Here is a 16,316-nt window from a genome sequence, read left to right on the forward strand (position 1 = left end):
AAGCAGCCGCCCTGAAAAAGGAAAGAATCCAGACATTTATAATTGTCTATTCAGTGTCTGAGTGGAGCTGCTCTCTATTTGTAAAAACAACTGTCTGATTTTCTAAGGCCACAGCATGATGTCAGGAAGAGAAGGGATTTTTAGAAGTCGCAAATTTAACAGTGAAATTGTATGGTTCACACCAGCAACTATAAACTCCAAAGAAAGAAAAAAGAAGCAGGAGGATTTTTTCTTCTTTTCTGATAGAAACAGTGGTGCTCCGGGTGATGGATGATTTATTCACTTACAGGTGAGGTCACAGCCTCACAAAGTTTAAGTAAATGTCATTTCTTCAACTGCCTGTGCATGGGTGACTTTTCCAAAAATTGATCACTCAAATGTTGTTGCCTCATTCTGGACGGTTTAGAAATTTCATTGGTAAACAACATGAAATGACGCTTTAAACTTAAAACCAAAAGATCACTCTCAAGCCCCCACGTCTGCCAAATGAAGTCACTGAGAGGTGAGGTGAGGTAAACCAGCTTCGCTTGTAACTGAAAAATCAGAATGGTGCCTTGGGAAAAAACAACAACTAAGAGACAAAGATCTGAAAAAAAAAAAACCCATTTAACTCATTCTCAACAGGCCTGGACTATAGAAGACTGAAATTATGGCTGGAATGTCAAGACAGCACAGGGATTTTTAAAGCTCTTCTAAGTAACCTGAGAGGTTCTCATTCTATAACTGTTTGTTTTTTTGTTAAAGACATTTATTTTACCCCCTTGCTGGTTTGCCTTCTCACTGAGTTCTTATCTCTGGTCTTTAATACAAGAAACGGTCACCCTCTCTAACCATTCTTGAATGTGGTGTTACAGCAACCTCGATAATTTCAATAGCATTCACTTAATCATTCTAATCACCTACTTTCCTGTTTTGTTCAAAATAAAAATCTTCCTCCTTTTGGCCTTCCAATTTAGGCCAGGGCACATAGAATGTCCTTTAGATTGTGGAAAACAGGCTATAGTCATTGGTGTACAATTAAGAGAAAAATAGAGAAGAAACATAAGCCATAACTAAAGAACTTAATTGTTATCTTCATCCTTTTTGTTTGGTTTTATTTTACTAAATGATTTGGGGTTGCTGGGACCTAATTATCTTAGATATCAGATAAACACAATTTTAAACGTATATGCTCCAAATGGTATGCCAATTTAAAAAATAGTAATAATAAATTCGAGGGAAAAGCAGTCCATTGTGCAATGGGAGACATGTATAAACCAGCGTAACCAAATGTGCATGGAAGACACAACAGGGCTTTCAAAGACACGGGCATTTCAGACTTATCCAGATCGACCAAGAGGCTTTTATCGGTCAGTGTTTTTGGAACAAAGTCGTCCGCAGATAGTGCTTTGCATTCTTAGGGTCAGGAAGCGTTCAGAGGGAGTTCAAATCTGACACTGAACTTCAACAACACAAGCCAATACACGAGACAGGCCAGCATTCGCCTCAGCAATTCATACAAGGCCCTCAGAGAAATGAGGAAATGATGCACAAAAACAACTGAAACAGGTAACAACTTCTGGGCTGTTTCTCTTCCCTTTAGAAATGTTTGTTTCATAGTTTAAAAGCAATTAAAAGTAAGTCTACTCATTTTAGAAAATGTGGAAAATTCTTAAAATGTGTAGCTGAAAGATGACATGATACTACATATAGAAAATGCTAACGCTCCCACCCAAAATAAAAAAAAAAAACTATTAGAACTAAAATATGAATTCAGTAAAGTTGCAGGATATAAGATTAATATATAGATATCTGTTGTTTTCTTATATACTAAAAATAAACTTTCAGAAAGAGAAATTAAAGAAACAAACTCATTCACAATTATATCAAAAAAAAATAAAACACCTAGGAATAAACTTAACCAAGGAGGAGAATGACCTACATGCTGAAAACTATAAAACACTGATGAAGGAACTGGGAGATTATACAAGGGAATGGAAAGATACCCCACGCTCTTGGACTGGAAGAATTAATGTTGTTAAAATGGCCACACTGCCCAAGGCAATCTACAAATTTAATGCAATCCTTATCAAATTACCCAGGATATTTTTCACAGAAGTAGAACAAATAATCCTCAAATTTATATGGAACCACAAAATGCCCTGAATCGTCAAAGCAACCTTGAGAAAAAGGAACACAGCTGGAAGTATCTTGCTCCCTGACTTCAGACTATACCACAAAGCTGTGGTAATCAAAATATTGTTGTACTGGCACAAAAACAGACACAGAGATCAATGGAACAGAAAGCAGCCCCGAAATAAACCCACACACCTACAGCAAATTAATCCATGACGAAGGAGGCAAGAATACACAAAGGAGAAAAGACAGGCTCTTCAACACGTGGTGTTGAGAAAACTATATAGCTACATGGAAAAGAATGAGATTAGAACACTTCCTCATATCATATACAAAAATAAACTCAAAATAGATTAAAGACCTAAATGTATAACCTGAAACCATCAAAATCCTAGAAGAGAACATAGGTAGAACACTCTTTGACATAAATCATAGCTCTGTGATTTGAACTTGTTTCCTAGGGAAAGAAAGAAAGAAGAAAGAAAGAAAGAAAAGAAGGAAAGAAAGAAGGAAAGAAAGAAAGAAAGAAAGAAAGAAAGAAAGAAAGAAAGAAAGAAAGAAAGAAAGAAAGAAAGAAAGAAAGAAAGAAAGAAAGAAAGAAAGAAAGGAAGGAAGGAAGAAAGAGAGAGAGAGAGAGAGGGAGGAAGGAAGGAAAGAAAGAAGGAAGGAAAGGAAAGAAAGAAAGAAAGAAAGAAAGAAAGAAAGAAAGAAAGAAAGAAAGAAAGAAAGAAAGAAAGAAGGAAGGAAGGAAGGAAGGAAGGAAGGAAGAAAGAAAGAAAGAAAGAAAGAAAGAAAGAAAGAAAGAAAGAAAGAAAGAAAGAAAGAAAGAAAGAAAGATGGAGAGAGGGAGGGAGAAAGGAAGAAAATAAACAAAAGGGACCTAATGAAACTTAAAAGCTTTTGCACAGAAAAGAAAACCATTGACCAAACAAAAAGACAATCTGCTGAACAGCTTATACAACTCAATATCAAAAAAGCAAAGAACCCTCAAAAATGGGAAGAAGAACTGAATAGACATTTTTCCAAATGACTTACAGATGGCCAGCCAGTACATGAAAAGATGCTCAATCTTGCTAATCATCAGAGAAATGCAAATCAAACCACAATGAGGTATCACCTCACACTTGTCAGAATGGCTATCATCAAAAAGACTGAAAATAACAAATGTTGATGAGGTTGTGGAGAAAATGAGACCCTCACACACTGTTGGTAATATTGGAAATTGGTGCAGCCACTATGGGAAACAATATGGAGGTTCCTCAAAAAACTAAAAATAGAGCTACCCATGTGATCCAGCAAGTCTACTCCTGGGTATGTATCTGAAGAAAACAAAAACACTAATTTGAAAAGATACATGTATTCCTATGTTCACAGCAGCATTATTACAATAGCCAAGATAAAGAAGCAACTTAAGTGCCAATCAACAGATGAATGGATAAAGAAGATATGGTGTATATATACACAGTGGAATATTATTCATCCATAAAAAAGAATGAAAAACTGCCCTTTGCCAGAACATGGAGGAACCTACAGAATCCTATGCTTAGTAAAATAAGTCAGACAAAGACAAACACTCTGTTATCAATTACATGTAGAATCTAAAAAATAAAACAAACCAATGTATACAATAAAACAGAAACAGGTCCATGGACATAGAGAACAAAGTTGTGGTTACCAGTGGGAAGAGAAAGGGGGAGGGGTGAGATGGGGCAGGGGACTGATAGCCACAAACTACTATGTATAAAATAAACAACAAAGATACAGTATACAGCATAGGAAAATATAGTCATAGTTTGTAAACTTTGTTATGGAGTATTTAATAGTATATTATTAAATAGAGTATAAAACTATAGCAATATGGAACCACTATGTTGTAACCTGGAACTAATATAATATACTCAACTATATCTCAATACAAAAAAGAAAAAAAATTAAAAATTCATAGCCAAGAAAACAACAATATCGACAATCTCCTATCCTAGTAATTGGTTCTATTATTTATATATTTACATCTGGCATTTTCCCATCCCTTTCTTTCCTACCTGGAAAAGTAAACTGTCTTAAGAAATTTACATACATACATACATACATACATGCCAGATTTTCAGCTGTTTTTCTGTTTTGTTTTGTTTTAGTTTCATAGAACTTACATTTCCACCAGGGGAAAAGCAAAAATTATGCAATGAAAATAAACTATTTGGAATCATTATATATATATATATATATACATATAATTTCTCATAATTGTTTCATTTAATGTTACATCATAAACATTTCTCTCACAATTAAATATTTTTAAACAGTATCACTTTAATGTGGGAGGGATGAATTTGGAATTTGGGATCCAAACTATAATATATAAAATAGATGAACAACAAGGGTCTACTGTACAGCACAGGGAACTGTATTCAGTATCTTGTAATAAACTATAATGGAAAAGAATCTGAAAAACAATATATATTTACATATATATTTATAAGTGTATCTCTTTACTGTAGACCTGAAGCACTGAAAATCAACCGTACTTCAATAAAAAATAATAATAAATAAAAAATAGTGTGACTTTAACTGTGATATAATAGTCTAGCCTAGTGATCAGCAAACCTTGTCAAGGGAAGACAATGAGCGTTTTCAGTTTGAGGGCCATACCGTCTCAACTAGCAAGTACTCAACTCCACCATGATACAAAAGCAGTCAAACAATATATAGACAAATGGCAGTGACTACATTCCAATAAAACTTCATTATAGACAGTGAAATTTACATATTATAGAATTTTTAAGTGTTACAGGAATATTCTTAACCTTTTGATTTTTTTTTCAATCTTCTAAAACTGTAGAAACCATTGGTAGCTCACAGACCACACAAAACTGGGCTGCAGGAGGTGAGGAGCATTTTTCACCCACGGACCATAGAGAATCAACCCCTGAGCTACCGATGAGTATATTTATTTCATTTACCATTTCTCTCCTTTAAATCTGAAAACATTTTGAATGATACATTTTCCATTAAATTATTTTAATAATTGTTCTTCAACTGCCAAAGGGAGTTTTCAGCTGATAGGAGTAATTGTTTTTCAGCTAATATCATCTGTTTTCCTTCACATCCCTCTCCCCTCAGCAAAATATGCTGACTGTCCCAGAAAGGCCTCCTGTCCTGCCCTGCCCAGCGTCCGGCACGGCAGGAAGGCGGGGTTCGGGGAAGCAGGGGCGTGGCATTCCTCAGGCTGAGCCAGGTCTTCTTCAAGCATCCTTGCAAATCTCCCTTTTAGTGCTAACATCAGAGCTATGACCACTACTGTGAGGGGAATTCCACTTTTTATAAAATATAGCTGTTAACAGAAGTAAATGAACTCTGATCCATCTGAAAGGATGGCAGAAAAACAACCTCGGAAAGCAGGAAACTGGTTAAAGCAATTCACCTGAAGGGTTTCAGAGACGAGGAGCATTCATCTCTCTGCATCCAGGTGTGTCAAAATGATGCAGGACTGTCCTCTCTAAAGACCTCGTGATGGTGAAGAAATACAATTCTAACTGTCAGAGTGGGGAGAGAAGGTGGGGTTTTAAAGATATGTGGGTGTTCACGTGTATTAAAGCTTATGCAGCTGTCTTTGAAAAGATGAGACTTGCCAGTAAAACTTATCTTTTTCCAAAATCAGAATATTTCCTCTGAATTTTGATGTTCTCCCAAGTCATTTTTTATTCAAAAGCACAATGAGGACATTCTCTTGAGAAGATGAATGTGAAAATTCACTGAGAATGAGTGCTACACACAGCCGCCTCTGCACGGATTTATTAAGTGCCCCACACTTTGAACACGGGGTGACAGGTTTTGTGGAACTGCAGGTGAATGCTAAGCATGCTGGGTGGAGCTGTGAATGTCTGTCTGCATTTATCACTGAGCAAAAATAACTCAAAACATCCTGAGCTCTGAAGTCAAGAGTCTATTCTATCACATGGGCCAAGTTCCAAGACTTCTCGTGAACAAGACAAAAAGGAAAGTGACAATTCAGCTCAGAGCCCTTCATTAAAAATAACTCTAAAACCCATTTGAGAAAACAGAGACCCGTCACAACTTGAGGCTCATCTTTGCTCTGGGAAGGAAATTCTGTCATGTTCCAACCGTCCGATGCACTGAAGGAGGACCTTAACGTTGCGAATCTCTAATCTGTTAAAATCAAATGCTGATGTGGGTGTGTCTCCAGTGACCGTGTAGCAGGTGTCTGGTTGTGAATGATCCCCTAACTACTATCTGCTCTGTTTTTCGACAGTGCTTATCACAGTAGGGTTTTGGCCATTAGAACTACTAGACCAAAGCGAAAAAAACACGTAAGATCTCTTGGCTTAGAGTTGGTGATGGTGAACAAGTTAGTCAATGTGAGGGAGGGCAAAACAGGGTGCAGGATGCTGTGACAACCTTGAGGCGGGAGGAAATGCAAAGGATGAGATGAGATGTTACTTCTGCTCAGGGTTTTCATCAGGGTTAATCCACCTCTTCCAGCAACATGTATTTACCATCGTCCCTCAATACCTGGACCCACTTGGTTGCTGGGTTTCAGACAGAAAGAATTCAGAGTGAGGCACACCAGACACGGCGGTCCTACGAGATCCCAGTCCCACGCAAGACCCGGGCCGCAGCTTGGAGTCTCATAGAAACAGACAAGGCCGCGTGTGATGGCGATCGAGCTAAAGGTTTGCCAGTTGAAGGGTGTTTTGAAGGGAGCAAGGGAGGGACTAAAACAGAGACTGAGCTCTCAGCATACAGCCAAGAAGCAAAGGATTGCCGAGCCCCGGAATAGTGAGGTGGTGGGCTGGGGCAATGATAGGGGAAGAACCTTCTCTGAAGAGGAGCTGAGCGTGTGGCGTGGGGTCAAAGAAGAAATCACAGGCATTTATTCTATTCTGAACCATGTCTTTGGCCTCCTCAGACTCAAGGCCAGTTCTCCAACCACCCTGACCAAGGCAGTGAGTTCCTCAAGGCATGCAAAGACCATTTTCCAAACCTGCCTGGCAGGGCTGTGGGACATCCATGGAAACTGTGAAGATACAGCACTGCTGAATATTAGGAAGAACCAACCTCTGTTCAGTTCTTAGGGGGAGGCAGTAGAGAGGCAGAATTCCATAGATTTCATATGTGTAGAGTCTAACCAGCCAAGTCCTGGATGTAAGGACTTTTCTTAGGAACGGATTTCTGAATGATTTAGAATGTTGTTCTCCTAACAAAAAAATAAATGTATTTAGTTACCTTCCTAACTGTTTTTCACTTCATAACTTGCCTTCCCGAGGTTGGACTGAGTTAAAATAATCTCCACATTTCCTCCAGAACTGGCTAAGTGTGAAGCACTTGTGACTTCCTCCATCACAAACCACTCAAACGACCTAGACCGTCAGTTCCACTTTACGAACAAAGCCCCGCTTTGTTCTGAACCTTTGACTAATGGGCGGGAACTTCTGCTTTCCAGGTCTGCCCTGGACTTCTGCTCTGTCAGTGGAAACTCCCAGACTCTTCCTGTCTCAATATTCCATGTAGAAAACAGGAACAGACCTTGACCTTGACTTCAGAGGGTAGGGATGATGCGGTCACTGCCAGGCTCTGCAGACAGTCGCATTTTGCCAATGAAGTCTTGGTCACGTCAGGGTGCCCTGGCCCTGGGCTGCTCAGTGTTTATTAATGTGGATGAAGAGGCCATGAGTTCCTGGCCAGAGTGACCTTTACCATGTCTCCCCTCTTCTTCAAACCCTTCAGTGATTTCCCATTACAGGTGAGATGAAGTCCCCTGTCCTCACGTGCCGTAAAACCCACCCACTCCCTTCTCACCGCCCCCTCAAGCCCAGTCTCCTTGTTTCAGAACTGTTGGCAGTTTCCCCAGCACACTCTGCCTTCGCAGGTTTCTCACCCATCAATTCTCTCCTCCCCGTCAGTACCCACTGTGTCCCTCACTCCATCCGCAGTGACTCTTAAGAACCAATTCTGACTTTACCTCTTCTCAAACTTTTTTTAATCCCCCTACCCACCCACCTATGCACACACATTCTGGACTAAGTTCCCCCTCTCTGTACCTATAGGATTCCCTGAAAATATCTCCACTGAGGTCTTTATCCTGCACTTCTTGTCTGCTTGGCTGTCTCCTACCCTCCAAGCTGGGAGCTGTCTGAGAATCACCATTGGGTCTCCAACTCCTGACATAACATCTGGACCAGAGCAAGCTTTCAAAACTTCTGATGAATGACTGAATGAAGGTTCAGAATCCCCAGTTTTCACCTCTAAGCCCTTAGGCTCTAAGGAATGGTCAGTGGGTCCTGAATAATAGTGTGGTTGGTTGAGCAGTGGCTTCAAGGAAAATAAAAGGCTCTGAAAGCTGTCCCAGCAAGATTATGATGGATGTCTCCTGGGGAAGCATGACTTGCATAAATATTTCTCAACCCATCCCCTGTATCCCAATAAAAATGAAAACAATTTTTTAAAAAAAGTTTGGTTGGTGTGACCTCCTCGTAAGCTGTGCTTTCACTGTCTTCACTCTAAACTGAGATTGAGAAGGACTGAGAAGGATCAGAGAGACACTCGAGAAGTAGAGGTGGTGTGTGCAGGGGTTTCCACACCCTCATTCTACCCTGCTTGTGCTCAACAATCCACTCTTCTGTCTCCACCGTTCTTTGAGACACTGGAGTGATGAAAACAAGAGGTGGAAAGACCGCTGCCCCTCTCCTCCGGACCCTGAATCGCCGTCATGAGACAGAAACACTTAAGGCATCATGGCTTCATTCAGGAGTCAGACCAAAAGGCAGTAGGGGCAGTGGGTTCCCATGGGGATGCGTGGTTACCTGGGAACCGCAGCCCACAACCACTGGGGCTGACAGGTGATGTGGGAAATGGGAGATGGTGCAGACAGCGCGAAGAACAGGGCTGTGGAACCCTTCTGACCCACGCTGTCGACATCCCAGCCCCGCAACCCACGACCTGCGGGCCCCTGGAGGACATGCATCGCTCTCCCAGCCTCACTCTCCCAATAGGAAATCTCTCCAAGAACGTCGGATGGGCACCATTATAGATATTTCATGTGTATCAGCTCATTTAGTTCTCACGGCTCTGGAGCTAAGTGCTGTCATCAGGGTCATCGTTTTCATTATCATCATCCCTGTTGCACCAATGAAGGCATAAGGCAGAGAGAGGGTAAGTTAGTTCTCCCAGGTCACACAGTGATCGAGTGGTGGAACCAGGAATCAAATTCAGGGAGTCTAGACTGCCGGTTGTGATGAGCCGAACTGTGTTCCCCAAAATGCGTATGCTGATGCCCCAACTCCAGCACCTCTGAATGTGACTGTGTTTGGAGAAAGGGCCTCTGAAGAGACAATTAAGTTAAAATGAGGCTGTTAGAGGGGGCCCTCAGCCCATCTGTCCGGGGTCCTTCTTGTAAGAAGAGGAGATTTAGAAACACAAAGGGACATGAGGGGTGTGTGTGCACAGAGGAGAGGTCGGATGAGGACTCAGGGAGAAGGCGGCCAAGGAGAGAGGCCTCAGAAGAAACCAAATCTGCCAAAATCTTGATCTTGGACTTCCAGCCTCCAGAAGTGTGAGAAAGAAATATCTGCCGTTCCAGCTTCCCAGCCTGGGGTTCTGTGACGGCAGCCCTCGCAAACTGACACGCCAGTCACGTTCTTAACTGCGAAGCTATTTGAATTAGAAAAGATACAGTTTCTCTCCAGGTTTAGAACAGTGTTTCACACAGAGGAAGCAAATGCTATCAGTTACAATCGAATTCACCCCAAACTTCAATGTTTGCCCGTTAACGGAGGTCGGCACCTCTGCTGTCCTTGAACTTAACCCAGAGACAGCAACAGATTCAGTCCTGCTGGAAGGGTCATGACCTTGGGCTCAGGCTGGTGCTGAGTGAATCTCGGAATCAGTAGCCCACATGAACATCCCCTCCAGGCCACTGAACTCTCACATGGCCCAATAGTGTCAGCTCCACAGGGACAAGGATTCTGGATGGTTCTGTCCACTGATGTGGACCCCAGTCACTGGAGGAGTGGCTGGCACCCAGCAGGTGCTCGGTGAAATGTTTCTTAAAAGAAGAAAAGATCAGTGTGATACTGTGAAAGGGGACAGATTACACGGAGCAAAGAACCAGCATCTTTCAGCTGTGAGCCGTGTGGCAACCACTACCCACTGTCCCCTCTGCCCCAGCCCCGTGTGAGATTAGGGACACGTTCCAGAGACACAGCAGAGAAGGTCACCCAGTGCCCCCACTTTGCCGAGGAAGGTGTGCAGTGAGCAAACCAGAGGACCGTACAGCCGAGCGCTCGCTGCTTGGAGCCCACGCTCAGCAAACTTTGTTCACTGATGAATGAAGGTATTAAGCTGACCAGCTCAATTTGATCACTAAAGAAATATCCTTAGGGCCTTTCTGATAAAGAACACAGTGTGCTTTCAACTCGATTTTCAAAAATAAGACATGATTTCTATACTCTCGCATCAATATTTTAAGAAAGTTTGCACACATGTCCCAGGTTTCTAGGATTTTGGAGTCAGGGTGTTTCCAAGTTGTGTGGGCATCTGGGTTATGCTCACAACTACTTGCAAAATGCCTCCGATCTTACCTGAGAGCCTGGGACAACATGAGTTGCACACCTGCCATCCCCCTGCTCTGGCCACCGCACCATCAGCCGACAACTCCCAGCGCGGCTCACATGGACTCAAAAAGAGAGTAGAAAATACACAGCATATTTCTCCTGCTTTAGAGTAAGACGAGGCAGCACAAGTTGAAGAACAGTGGACAACGTGCAATCTCTGATGAATTTAAATGGAAGTTGGTGAGGTGCCTGCAGTTTGTCATCCAAGCAGCCTTGACACACAGAATTCCTAGAACAAGGCTACTTTAATTCAGTATGACAGCTCTGTGGCAAGAAAGCAACATCCTAAAAATGAGGCACGCAGAATGCGTCTTCCATGCTGGGCATGAGAAATAGCATAACATTTAAGTGCTACCACAATGGTAGCCTTTGGGATTCATGCACGGGGCTGCTCGGCTTGCTGGTAGGCTTGGCCACGCTGCTAAATGGAAGACCTTGGAGAGGTGCTAGGGTTCCTGTGCCCTTGACTTTGACATGGTTCATCTTGTCTTAGATAAGTATTTCAGAAGATTTTGTTTAACAAAAATTTATCTGAAGATACCAGCACCACATAGTCTTTGGTGACCTTTGCAAGGACTGATGATTTTCACAAAGACGGTTTGGCAGGAAATGCACTATGTCCAGCCATATTTACATACATATGATTGTTTGTGGTAAAATAAGAAAATCTGGTAAGCATTGGCTTGAATTTAAACAACCACCACCACCCTTGGAGCAGTGTTCAGAGTAATTATCACAATACTTCCCTGAGTAAAAATATTACATTATGTTGTTGAGTTGGAAAAAGAAGTTAAATAGAAATATTGGCACAATGGTAAATCAGAAATCATTGTGTTAATTTTTTGTTGGTTTTTTTGTTTGTTTGTTTTTGGGGGGAGATAATTTATTTTATGTATTTATTTTTAGTGGAGTTATCAGGGATTGAACCCAGGACCCTGTGCACGCTAAGCACATGCTCTACAACTTGAGCTATATCCTTCCAACTCATTGTGTTAAAATGTGATGCGAGATCTAGACACTAGACTCTTTATAGATTCACAACTGAAAAAGATTTCATTATTGCAAAAATGGATTTCTTAAAAAGGCCTTGGATGCTATTTTTCAATTCATTTCTGGATTTCCCCCTTTCCTCCAAAGACACACATGGGACAAGACTCTGTTCCAGTGCTAATGGCTGGACTTTGTAGTATGGTAGACTCTTGGCACTGTCAACATAATTACAACCTTGCCCTTCTCATTTTCTGGGATACCTTTGGAATTACACCTGTCAGAAAATGGTCTAGTGTACAGTACGGGGCCAGTAAACCTGCCAACTTCACACATAGATGTTTGCAGTCAAGGAGAATCATCTGGAATTCATCAAGTTACACAATCAAGAACCTGTCCCAGAATAACCTGAGCTGGAGGCTCTGGGCTGGTAGGATGACTCATGTCAGATTTACAAACAAACAAATAAATACCTCAAGATGAGCTTTATAATTGGGACCCTTTGCCTTTGGACTGAAAGAACAGAAAGCATCATTTGAGAGGCTGGGGCTGGCAGATCCTTCAGTCATAACCTTTGATTCTCTTCCACACCTCTTTTTGCATCTTAGGTCTCCTTTTTACACCTAGGTAATGTGTATGACTCTGAGCAAAGGTATTTAATGATGTTGGGCCTCTATTTCCATGTCCAGGAAACGTCTTTCATGGAGTACCCACCTCCTAAAATGTGTGGCAGGATTTAACGAGATAATACACGCACAGGACTGAAAAACAGGGCCTGGTATATGGTCATATTCAGTATTCCTCTTGCTGTGGTGATGGCTGTTGTCTCATTGAGAAATAACAGGTTCCTGCTGCCTGTACCTGCCCATCAGTGTGCAAGTCATCAGGGTCCAGTTATGTCAGAGAGACAGATATACAAGTAGGTTATGGTGATGGAGAAAGAAGGCCCCTGGAAGGATTTGTTGAGGAAAACAGATTGACAAAGAAGAAAGACTTGGAAGTTAGAAGACAAGGGCTTGAATTCTTTCTGAACAATTAACTCATTGCGTGACCTTGAGCTGCCTTCTTCTTACCTTTCTTTCATCTCAAAACTGAGGTGAAAAAATATTTACAGCATAGATTGCTTTGAAAGATTAACCCAGACAAGACAAATATCTATATCCAACTCATGAGGCAGACTAGCCAAGTTCTTGGTATAAAGCATGAATTTATTTTCACAAACATTAATCAAAAGTCGGAGAACAGAAACAATACTTAGGGCAGATCACTTACAGGAATCGCTGGCCATCCACTCCCCAAATATTAAAAAAATCTGCTCCCAGACCAAGCCAGGTCATCAGGGAAACACATTCCTCCACTAAGGCCCCACATCCCTCCTACAGAAAACTCATTATCAACTGACTTCACAGTGAGGCGAAGCCCACCATATTGATGGGCCTCACAAGAATAAGTCCTATAAAACTTATTATTCACATAATACAGAGGCTGCCAAGGACATCTGTCATTACTGTTACAATAAACCATTTATAAGAATTGCCAGGAGAAATCCCAGCTTGGATTTAGGACTGAAAAGGGAATATCTGTCCTGAGTTTTGAAAGCTGGAAGCAAATATAGGTTTACTGTTTAGAGTCAGGCCAAAAATGTGTTCCTGCCTTCATTCAAAAATATTTATTGAGCACCTACTATGTTCTAGACTCTCCACTAGGATCTGGGAACATAATGACAAGGCAGGAAACATCTCTACCTTCACAGACCTAGACCCCAGTGGGGAGGGACAGATGGTTATAATTACCAACAAGTGATTATGATTACAAAGCAATGATGCTGAATGAACCAGAAACAGGTGCCGGGTAATTAGATAAGATCTATCACCCTCTTACTTAGACAGGGAGATAGAAAGATAATCAAATGAAGCCGAGCTTCCACCAAGAGAAGACCAGGAAGACCCTCTAGGGAAGACACACATCTGTGGAAATCAGTGGAATAAAGACACAAGTTGGGAAAAGACAAGAGGTAGGTGCTGAGGACCTAGGACTGTGTATCCCCTACCATGACCAGAACTGATCTATTTATGGACTTTACAACAGTACCATGTCTACATGCACAGAATCATATTGAGTGCTCATAACTATGTCTAAATCACGTCATAGGCTCCTGAGGAAACTGACCTGATTTTATGACTCTTAAGCACTTTCTAAGAGGAAGTATCAAAGAAAGGACAAAGAAAGGTCTGGTGTTACTTGAGATATAATCTTAGGTATTTAATGCACCACACTGAGAGTCACATCAATACAACCTTGTCAGTTCCTATCACCACTTACTTCTGAAAGGAGCAAGGAACAGCCGGTCTATACTGGGATTATAAATGCCTCCTTCAAACTGGATGCAACCACCTTCTTTATTTCCAAAGATGCTGGATGTTCAGAGAACAGAATTTAATATCTAAGAGATATCCTGAAACCAAAAAGTTTAACCAGGTAAGCAGGAGATCTGGGTTTTGACCCAGTTCTATCGCATAAAGAAATGATATGTATCTGGAGAAAACTCCAATTTGAAAACATACCTGCACCCCAATGTTCAGAGCAGCAGTATTTACAATAACCAAGACATCAAAGCAACCTAAACGCCCAACAACAGATGACTGGATAAAGAAACTGTGGTATATTTATACAACAGAATATTACGCAGTCATGAAAAAGAATGAAATAATGCCATTTGCAGCAACATGGGTGGACCTAGAGATGATCATACTAAGTGAAGTAAGTCAGACAGAGAAGGACAAATATCATATGATATCACTTATATGTAGAATCTTTTAAAAAATGATACAAATGAACTTATTTATAAAACCAAAACAGACTCACAGACATAGAAAATAAACTTACGGTTACCAAAAAGAAAAGATGGTAGGAAGGGATAAATTAGGAGTTTGGGATTAGCAGAAACAAACTACTATATATAAAATAGATAAACAACCAGGCCCTCCTGTACAGCACAGGGAACTATATTCAATATTGTGTAATAAACTATAATGGAAAAGAATCTGAAAAGAATATATGTGTGTGTGTGTGTGTGTATAACTGAATAACTTTGCTATACACCAGAAACTAACATAACATTGGAAATCAACTATACTTCAATTAAAAAATAAAAGAAATGACACATGAGGATTGGAGGCTATGTGAGTGACCTCAGCGAATACCTCATATGCCTCGTGTAGTAGCAAAAATAGCCAATGCTTATTAGAGGTTTACTGCATGTCAAGCACCTGGTCCATGTGTTTTCTATGTATTAACTCACAACAACCTCCCGAGGTAGGCATCATTGTCATTTACAACTGAAGACACCAAGGCACAGAGAGATGCTGTGACATTTCCAGGTCACGTGGTTGGTATATTCAAATCCAGGCAGCTCAGCTCCAGAGCCCAGGGTCTTCACCACTGCTTTACTCTCCCACCTTCCACCCAGAGCATCCCAGGGAAGTTAAAGGACAGATGGGCGTGCCATGCCTCCAGATATATTCAAGCACCTCTTTGGGGACTTTATGACATCACAATAGACAGCAAGAGAGCATTACAGGGCGGCCCTCTGCCCTGCTTGGCCCAGGACAGCCTCAGCGTGTGCCTGTTGCCCCAACGCCTGCCAACATCGTCCTTGTGTCCAGGGTGCTCCTGTCTGGACAGGAAGGAGTATTGTCACCTAAGCCCAATGGCTAAGAACTGACCTTTTGAAGTTGGTTCGAAACCCAGCTTAGCCATTAACATCGGCGGTGGCTACTGAGGCCAGTTACTTTGCCTAAATAAGCCTCAATGTTCTCATCTACTAAGTGGAAGTAACCAGAGAACCTACCTCCTAGCACTGTTGCGGGACACACAGGAGTCAAGGCATGTGCAGGTTCTATGAATCAGTGAGCACAGTGCTTAGCAAATTGGGAGCCCTCACCAACATCTAAGGGACTGTTTGAGAGGCTTTCTCATGTCAGCAGCAGCATGGTAGACGGCTTTGTGACTTGGGACGTGAGACATCAAAACACAACCTGTCAACCTGCAGCACTTAGCCACAAACCGGGGTAAGTAAGGAAGGACAAGTCTAAGTCCATCACGGGTACTTCCGTAAGTACTCATTCTGAGACTAAATTATACTCCTAGAGCCGTTGAAAATGCAGGGTGCCTCTTGGTCACTCCCAAGGCTTTATCTGTTCCAGTCCAGACCCCACGGAAACCGGGCTGAAATGCTAAATTGTATGGTGACAGGGAGTAAGGAAATAAACTTGGAGTTTGTCATCTCTTTGAGGTCCTTTTTAGCCTCTTGGACCAGCCTGGATTCAGGGTGACAACTTCCAGGATCACTCTGCTTTCAAACGCAAGTCGTGGACCCACCTGACTTTGTACTCAAAGCCTGGAATAGCTTCGGGATGCAGAGAAAATTCTTTATTTGGCATGAGTGTGGCCACAGACTAGCCCTTGTGCCTGCAGCTGAAGTGGCTGACTGCACACCTGCCAAAATGACTGTCACTTGAGAGCATCTTGGCCCTCAGGCTCCATAAATCAAAGTCAAGGGCTTGGAGAAACCACATGGCTAGT

At 41.7% G+C, this 16,316-nt stretch overlaps 1 protein-coding gene across 3 annotated transcripts in view; it reads right to left on the reverse strand.

Moving 5' to 3' along the window:
* Nucleotides 1-16,316, reverse strand: part of GASK1B (golgi associated kinase 1B) — a 49,380-nt gene that overhangs the window by 29,949 nt on the left and 3,115 nt on the right. The gene's annotated exons all lie outside the window — the stretch shown is intronic.

Source organism: Vicugna pacos, chromosome 2 (assembly GCF_048564905.1).
Source record: "Vicugna pacos chromosome 2, VicPac4, whole genome shotgun sequence".
Classification (NCBI taxonomy): Eukaryota; Metazoa; Chordata; class Mammalia; order Artiodactyla; family Camelidae; genus Vicugna; species Vicugna pacos.